The sequence below is a fragment of the Cynara cardunculus genome (assembly GCF_001531365.2).
Source record: "Cynara cardunculus var. scolymus isolate 2C chromosome LG 4, CcrdV1, whole genome shotgun sequence".
Classification (NCBI taxonomy): domain Eukaryota; kingdom Viridiplantae; phylum Streptophyta; class Magnoliopsida; order Asterales; family Asteraceae; genus Cynara; species Cynara cardunculus.
In genome coordinates, this window is record NC_037531.1 from 8,825,826 (window position 1) to 8,835,854 (window position 10,029).

Below are 10,029 nucleotides of genomic sequence, written 5' to 3' on the forward strand. Positions count from 1 at the left end.
CGGTCCCGGTCCCGGGCCGGTCCTTTGTCGGTCCCGGTCCCGGTCCTCCGGCGGTCCCGGGCCGGGCCGGGCCGGGCCCATTTGGCCATCTCTATTTCCTAGGATAGATGGCAGCCCATCTTTTATTAAGGAAGAAGAGACTTCCGTACAGAGTTGGGTCAGGAGGAAAGCCCACTGCATTGGGGCTGAAATACTTTTTCCATGTGGGCCTGCAAGAGGGGGGAAGCCATAGAGCTCACTTGGGCCGTAGAGAGTTGGGTCAGGGGGGAAAGCTCAGCAGGAAGCTGGTCCACGTCCATGTGGGCCTGTTTTGCATGGCAAGGAATACGAGGCCCACTAGAAGAATCTTTAGTGTAGCAATTATCTATACTATATTATAAAACATTTGACAAAAACTCTTGAAAACTATTTTTTATGCGTAAAGTACTGTTTATTAATGTATATTACTTAAAACTCAAGATTACAAGTAGATTATGCTTAAGTACAAGTACAACTTATTAAAGCTCCATATCTGAATTCGTGTAACTAACTGTAGATAAACATAACCAAATACAGGATAAACATCTCATTTTAAATATAAAAATATCTAAAATTAGGATAATCATTGAGTTCTAACAAGATACTTAATTATTATCTTTATAAAATGTTATATTATTAAACCAAAAATAAATTATTTCGTTATTAAACTTAAATTAAATTATAATAAAAAAATAAATTAAAGAAATTACATAAAAATGAGAATTTTTAAATAGTTGATTTGATATTAACATTGATATATATATATATATATATATATATAGAGAGAGAGAGAGAGAGAGAGAGAGAGAGGTTGGTTATTATACAACCCTTGACATTTGTACAACCAATACAACCCAATCTCAACCGTTTATTTTATTTGATGAATATATGATTTTATAGAAATTTTGATTGTTTCCTAATATAAAGTATTAATCATAATTAATGAACTCTATTCATATTCCATAAATATTCAAATTATAATAAATGAACTTCAATCATTTCTATAAATATCTCAATTAATTGGGTTGCAAGGGTTGTACAAATATACAAGGTTGTAAAAGAAATATACCCTATATATATATATATATATATATATATCAAATTTATATTTTATTCAAAAATAAAATCATTATTGTTTTTTCTTAAAAACACATAAAATCGTATTATAACATCGATAAAAATAAATAATAAAATTAAACATTAAAATCGAGATATGTATCGCTGTATTTAACAATTATTCTTCTAATCCAAAGAATACTTCCCAAGATTAGAACCATTAGATAAAGACCCACCAATTAAATAAGTTGACCGCTGGTCAACATTATCTTCCCCACTAACCATATTCATCACATGCTGTTCTATTATATTATACTTAATATTCTATATTTTATACAATGTTCTAAATGATGTAAGACGTTAAACCTTAAATATTGTGTGCCATGGTGATAATATAACGTTTTTAATGCATGAAATAAGTCGACAAGATTATATATTATATATAATTTTAGCCATAGGTATTTTGAGAAGTGGTAAATATTTGAGAACTAAATAAGTGATCCTAGCCCTTCATATGGTTAAGATAGGATTTGACTCATCAAGAATTGCGGCTTTGACTGGTCAAAATTTGCTGCTATGCGAAAAACAGAGGGGGTAGTTTTGTAATTTTTATAAATATGCAGCAAATGGGTTCATATGTGAACCCGTATGATTCACATATGAATTAATTAATTGATTCACATATGGACCCTTGTGATTCATATATGAACTAATTAACTGATTCACTTATGAGTCCACTGTGATTCAAATATTAACTAATTAACTGATTCACATATGAAATAATTAACTGGTTTACATATGAACTTGTGGGTTCATATGTGAATCAGTTAAACAATTCACATGTGAACTAATTAACGATTCACATATGAATATATAGTTTATATGTGAATCACGCGGGTTTACATATGAACCCCTTCATCGCCTATTTGTATAAGTACGAAACTACTCATCTATCTTCCGCATACCCATGCGATGAATTATCCGGTGCTTCAGAGTCAAAGCTGCAAATGTTAACCAGACGAAGGGCTAGAATCACTTCTTTATTTCTCAAACATTACCATTTATCAAATGAACTTTTCCTTATAATTATACAAACACACATACACACGTTTTTATCTATTATTGATTGAGAACGATATTAAGCAATTTAAATTTATATTTGAATAAGAAAAATTATATACATTGATATAACGTAAAGAGTGGTAAAAAAATTCAAAATAGAACTTAAAAGGATACAACTTCCTTTTATTTGTGAGTTGATGATGTGGGTGTGTCAGTCCATGAATTTGTGGTACATATTGATAAAGGACATAGAACATGGGACATTCGTTGAAAGATGTCTAAAGCTAAGGGCCATGAGTCCGGATAGGCGGCTACTAGGCATGGGGCTTGAGGGGCCAAGTATTTACACAGACCTGGGAAGTCATATTGTTGTATGTACACCAACTGGGAGGTCAAATGACAACCAACAATGCAGATGAGCTGCTTTGTGCTCCCTCATCAATCGGTTATGGTAGGATTCCCCTACCTAGAACAGTGATGGTGTTAACTGGGAAGTTGTTATTGCAAGGGATCATTTGAGAGAATTATGACGTAGGAAACCACTTCCTTAATTGATTGTTGGTGAAAACTGATTTGTTAAACTGCATGATTATTAGTATTACAAATCATACATCATTAACTTCATGATACGGTCTAAATACATAATTAGCCATTTAGCCTATCCATTTTTTTGATTTTGCAAGTCATCATCTAAGTCTTAATCTATCATCTCCATTTTAATGTGGGATATCCAAAATCAAACCACAACTCAACATTTGGGAATTTTCTCAAGGTTGGTTGTGTCACTTCGTCTATTCAAGATTTCCATTTATATTGATGTATATATAATCTTTCATATCTATAACAATATTTTTAGGATAATTAAATCATAGCATATCAATTTTTGAGAATCCTCAAATTGGTTGTACTTTTTTGCTAAATAATGGTCGGCCAAAGTGTAAATTTAGCAATGCAACCCAATTAATTGAGATATTTATAAAAATGATGAGAGTTCATTTATTATGATTTGAATATTTATGGAAGATGAATAGAGTTCATTAATTATAATCAATATATACTTTATATTAGAAAACAATCAAAACTTCTATGAAATTACATATTTATCAAATTAAATGGACGGTTGAAATTGAGTTGTATAATAATCCACCTCCATATATATATATATATATATATATATATATATATATATATATATATATANTATATATATATATATATATATATATATATATATATATATATATATATACTAGTTGTGTACCTGTGCAATGCGACGGGAGCCATGAATTTTAACGATTTTGAAGTTTCATTGGTTTTATTAGAGAAGATTTAACGATGATACAAGTTACACTTGGTCTTTACATATTAATACAATTTGAATAAATAAGAGTTATGGTTCCAATTACAATCTATCGATAACAAAAAATTGTATGATAGTTACACAAAAAAAAAAAAGAACTATTAAATAGTTAAATTTGATAATTTTATCGATTTGCTTTTATTATAAATTCTTATGTTATCTTCAAATTGATATTTTAATTAAAAAATAAAAACATTGCCGCTTTCTCGAAACCACATAAAATCGTATTATATCAATTGAAACAAAGAATAAAAACTAAACATTAAAATCGAGATTTATCGCACTGCATTGCGCGAGTACCCTTATATATAATAATAATAATATATGATACGTGTGAATGTATATACGAATATATATATACAGAGATTGGTTATTATACAACCTTTGGCATTTGTGCAACCAATACAACCCAATCTCAATCGTCCATTTCATTTGATTAATATGTGATTTCATTGAAATTTTAATTGTTTCATAATATAAAGTATTGATCATAATTAATGAACCATATTCATCTTCCATAAATATTCAAATCATAATACATGAACTCTAATCATTTCCATAAATATCTCAATTTATTGAGTTGCATTGGTTGTACAAATGCGATTGGTTGTATTTGAAACAAACTCTATATATACATACTTAAAAAATACATTTGTATATAATAATTATATAACATAACTTACCATAATAGTATATAAGGAGTTATATATACATGTATATACACACACAAGAAAAATACTCGTACAATGCAACGCCAATCGATATTATAATATGGTCTTATGCGATTTTGAAAAAACGATAAATTTTTTATTTTTAAATAAAATATAAATTTTGACAAAAAGATATCGATATTATTATGAAATTATCTATTTAAAAATTCTCATTTTCTGTGTACTTTTTTAATTAAATTTTTTATTATAATTTAATTCAAGTTCAATAACGAAGTAATTTATATTTGATTTAATAATATAATTTTTTATAAAGATAATAATTATTTATTTTTGTTAGAACTTAAAATTATTCTAATTAAATTTTAGAATTTTTATATTTTAAAATAAGATGTTTATACTTAATTTGATTATGTTTATCCACAGTTAGTTACACGAATTCAAATATGAAGTTTTAATAAATTGTACTTATGTACAATTTACTTGTGATAATGAATTTTAAGTAATATGCATCAACAAACAGTACTTTTATGCATAAGAAATGGTTTTCAAATGTTTTATAATATATAATATAAGATATATATATATATATATATATACTATATTAGAAAACATTTGACAAAAACTCTTAAAAACCATTTTTTATGTATGATGTACTGCTTATTGATGCATATTACTTAAAATTCAAGAGTACAAGTAAAATGTGCATAAATACAACTCATTAAAACTTCATATTTGAATCCATGTAACAAACTGCAGATAAACATAATCAAATACAAAATAATCTTCTCATTTTAAATATAAAAAATCTAAAATATAATTAGGATAATAATTGAGTTCGAACAGAATACATAATTATTAACTCTATAAAACATTATATTATTAAATCAAAAATAGATTACTTCGTTATTAAACCTAAATTTAAATTATAAAAAAAATTGAATTAAATAAATTTCACAAAAAAAAAACGAAAAATTAAAACCGAGATACATCTCGTTGCATCGTACAAGTACCCTTCTGGTATATATTAATAGTAGAAGGATACTCACCCAATGCAGCAAGTTACATATTGATTTTAATATTTCATTTTATTATGTCTCTGTCGATGTTATAATACGGTTTTATGTGGTTTTGAGAAAACGATAATATTTTTATTTTTGAATAAAATATATTTTTGAATAAAATATAAATTTAAAGATATCATAAAATTTTGAAAACAAATATATCAATGTTAATATCAAATCAACTATTTAAAGTTCTCATTTTTTATGTAATTTCTTTAATTTATTTTTTTTAATTATAATTTAATTTAAGTTTAATAACGAAATGATTTATTTTTGGTTTAATAATATAACATTTTATAAAGATGATAATTAAGTATTCTGTTAGAACTCAATGATTATCTTAATTAATAGATTTTTTATATTTAAAATGAGATGTTTATCTTGTATTTGATTATGTTTATTTGCAGTTAGTTACACAAATTCAGATATGAAACTTTAATAAGTTGTACTTACGCACGATCTACTTATAATATTAGATTTTAAGTAATATGTATTAATAAACAGTACTTTATGTATAAAAAGTGGTTTTTAAATTTTTTTTATCAAATACTTTATAATATAATATAAATATAAAATAATAATAACAATAAAATATATTATATTATTTTGGTTGATTTTAACATTTATCCTTTTCTTAACAACGAATTGACGATCCAATTTCCAGAGGATTTATGACCGCACCGTTAAAAGCAGTGTCATCAGCACTCCACTCCCTATTTATGACCGCGCTGTTAAAAGCAGTGCCATCACCGCATCGTCTCTCTCTGTTTCACCCTCGTCCTTCTCCCTGCTCTCTATCTGCCATTTCAGGTATGAACAATGCGATTCCATTGATTTGTTTGGGTTTTGCTGATTGGAAACAGCCTCACAAATATTGGGTTGCAGCTCATTCTGGATGGTTGTCCTCACCTTAAATCACTTGACCTGCGAATGTGTTTGTCACTTGATCTCAAGGTTGACCTGGGGATAAGATGTTCAGAGAAGATCAAATGTCTAAAACTCCCTGGCGATTCTCTTGAAGGCTGTCTATATCTGCATCCAAATTTAGTCAATGCTCTTTATGATCTTGAAGGCCTTGACTTTGAGGATTTCAATGAAGATGGTAACATGGACGATTTTTAATAATCTGTTATGCAGAAAGGTAAGTTGGAAATATATATGCGTATGTATATATATTGTATAACACTTGTAAGTGTTGCATTCCAATTTAAACGGGTACTTATCGATTGTGATTGAATTTTTTTTGAAGCTGTTGCTGTTGCCCACAAAAATGATCGACTTTGCTTTTGGGATCGCTTCTGGAACACCGACAAGGTAATGTAAATTTGATGATCAAGATTCTAAAAAGTTGTAGGTCATTTCTAATTTTTTGCTCAAACTTATCAAAAATTTTGGTTTTTGTGTATGGAGCCTTTTGCTAAATTTGTGGTTGGCATAATGATCTGTTTTTCGGTATACAGTGACATGGGCCATCGCTTTTTTGAGCCATGAAAGAGACCTCGGTATCACTGGTTGGGTGTATAAAAAATAAAAAGCTAACAGGAATAATTATCAATTGGTAGGGTCCTTACATATGTCACGGTGCAAATTTATTGGGAGTATGTTTATTGTTACTTTTGCCGTGAGATCCAACCAACTCTTTGTTGGTCGCTTCATCTGCTAATTAACTAAGAACTAATTAACTAATTTACATATAAACACGTTGGTTCATATGTGAATCAGTTAAACAATTCCCAAGTGAACTAATTAACGGGTTCATATATGAATATATAGTTTAAATATGAATCACATAAGTTTCCATATGATTCTGTTTGCTGCCTATTTATATAAGTATGAAACTATCCCTCTATCTTCTACATACCTATGCGAGGAATTATCTGGTGCTTCATAGTCAAAGCCGCAAATGTTAATTAGATGGAAAGACTATGATCATTTATTTATTTCTCAAATACTTACCACTTATCAAATGAACCTTTCTTTGTAAATACATATATATATATATATATATATATATATATCCACACATATGCATGTTTTTATTTATTATTAATTTGAGAAAGATACTAAGCAGTTTAAATTTATATTTGAATACGAAAAATCATATACATTACTATAACGTAAAAGAGTGGTAAAAATTTTCAAAACAGAAATTAAAAGGATACAACTTTATACAAGTCTTGTGGTTTCCAAACAACGACAAATGTTCCTAAACTTTAATAAATATAGTAAAGATAATTGTGGTTTGCATTCTCCTATGAAAGTGGTCCGTACGGTTAATTTGGTTGAAAAATGTTCCTTAAAAATTGACATTTTTATTTTTTTAAATCTATTTTTGTGTCTTTTTTTGTTTTATCTTTTACCACACCATCCCACACCCACTATCCCTTCAACAACCTTGGCAAAGACCGTCCTCTATAGACGAGAGCGGGTCCATGCACCCACTCAACCTTATTTTATAAAGAGAAATTTTTTTCGGTATGTAAAGTGCATTCGTTAAAGTTCGAGGGTGCTTCAAGATATTAGAGAAATTTAAGGGTAATACGGAGGGAGCTAAATGTAACTGCTTACATGATTTATTTGGTTGTCCTAAATTTGATATTAGTTAATAGCTCTAAATTTAGTATTAGTCTAATTTAAAAGTTTGTTCTCTCAAAATCAACTTCAAAAAAAAAAACCAAAAAAATCCCCCGAAGGCAAAATTCGGCTAAAAACACATCGAGTGGCTTTGTGGGCATTTAATCTAATTTAAAGGTGCAGTCGCTCGGCAAAAACCTCCATCTCCTTCCTCAACCTCCATCTCAAAAAACCATGAAAACTGATTCACAAACTAGTTTCTAAAAACACTATAAAAATGGTTATCACAGTCGCATACACACATGTATCAAAATGCATGCATAAATTACACATAGACATACAAACGCATACAAAAACGCAAATGTGTACACACACAAACACATACTTGTAAAGAAAAAGAAATCCAAATGTTGTACAAACTAGTTTTAGTATCCAACAATCCCTCTCCAGCTCTTCTCGTTGTGACTCTACCCCATCGATGAACCCAAACCCTTATGGACGTCATCCTTCTGTGTTCAATGGAGGTGGAGAAAGCAAAACATACTCTCAGATGTGTTCTTTCTTTACGTGTTAATAACCGAAGGGGGGGGGGGGTTATATGATATAATATAATTTTTAGGTTAAAATATATATAAGATAATGAGCGCAATATGGCCCTTGTCTGTTTGCAACATTTCTGTTTGATTGACCTTTGTGTGAATTCACGTTAAATGCCACGGATGGAATTGATTTGCCAAGAGTTGTTATAGATCTCTGCCTTTCTTCTTATGAGACTAAAGAGAATATCTTGATTATAGGAGGCATAAATTCCATGAGCAGAGTTTATCCACCTATTTGTGAAAAAGAATCACCTAATCCCATGAGAAAATTCATTTTTTTTTGTTCTGTTTGAAAATAAACTTCTATAGCCTTCATTCCTCCACAATCGCACTTGGAACAAGTATAATGAGGCCTGTGATTGGCTAATTTTTTTTTCAAAAAGAATCTTCGGTTTTGAGAAATAAATTCCAATAAAATCTTGTTCTTGAGTCAAACTCACGATTTCTCTAAGTTTTTGTTAGATTTGTGGCCAATTCCCTTGTGAGAAACGTTCCTTCAATTCTTCCCTCATTTAAGTGGTTGTTTCAACGAACATGATGCTTGATGAAATTTCCTTCGATATGGTATTGAGAATCTAGGAAATTATCATGTTGTTGTTGCGAAGCATGCATTGAGTTTCGTTTGATCAGATCCATTAGGTCTAAGGAGTGATCCATCCACAAATCCTACATTATTTTTTCAAAAAGGGCTATCATCATAGATCTACTCCATGACAAATAATTTTATCTGGTTAACTGCTGTGAGAGTAACACTAATCCGGTGTTAATAGAACGACGAAGAAAGAATGGATTGCTGTCAGACGTTGGAGAAGAATTTGGAACTTGATTCGTTATGATTGAAGAAGGATCTGAATTTGCCATCATTGAATAAGAGAAAATTGTAGAACAGAGTGCTTGATTGGAAGCATTTATTGCTCTGATACCATATTAGGGCTAAAAAATATGAATGGAGATGAAGAGAGATGATTTCTCATTGATTGAATGAATTAAAGATACAACAGCTGGCTACCTACCTATATATATATGGGTCATTCAAGGGAGAAATGATTAGTTTGTGGTAATCATGAGATTCAATGTGAACCACTCATTTGAGATTTTTAAGGATATTTCTTTAATAAGCTAAAAGGGTAATATAGTAATTCTATTTTTGACAACAAATCAAAATATTTAATTAAATTTTTTTAGAAGGAAATATTTAATTAAAATTAGTTACATAACATATCAATTACCTAATATACATCGTATTTTAAAGACGTTTCTGAATCAAAGTGTATCATAGTGATAACGTTCACAATGTTTCACGTGTATCACAATGTATTTTCTTTATTTTATGAAATGTATCATAGTGTGCATTTTCGTTATTTTCATTGCTTTACGAAGGGTATCACATTGTGCATCTTGTATGTATATCTGGGTATCACAGTGAATATCGTTTGTAGGTATCACAATGTGTATTTTGTGTTCATATTAGGTGCATCGGAATAAGGTTTATTGAATAGGATTCGCCGAAGAGAGGAAAGAAGAGAGATGGGAGAGGATATTTATAAAATCCCTAAAATACCCTTAATTAATATTTTTAGTTAAAAATACCAAAATTATTAATTTCCTAATTTAACTTTTGATTTGTG

General features: G+C 29.3%; 1 protein-coding gene across 2 annotated transcripts in view; it reads left to right on the plus strand.

Annotated features, from left to right (window-relative positions):
* LOC112510758 (F-box protein SKIP19-like) overlaps positions 1-10,029 on the plus strand; it is a 49,690-nt gene that overhangs the window by 8,758 nt on the left and 30,903 nt on the right. Inside the window, exon 4 of one of the 2 annotated variants that reach the window (XM_025116087.1) lies at positions 6,478-6,510. The exons of the other annotated variant lie outside the window; for it this stretch is intronic. The gene's annotated coding sequence lies outside the window, so the exon portion shown is untranslated. Of the gene's footprint in view, positions 1-6,477; positions 6,511-10,029 lie in introns of those variants that run through there. 2 annotated transcript variants of the gene reach the window in all.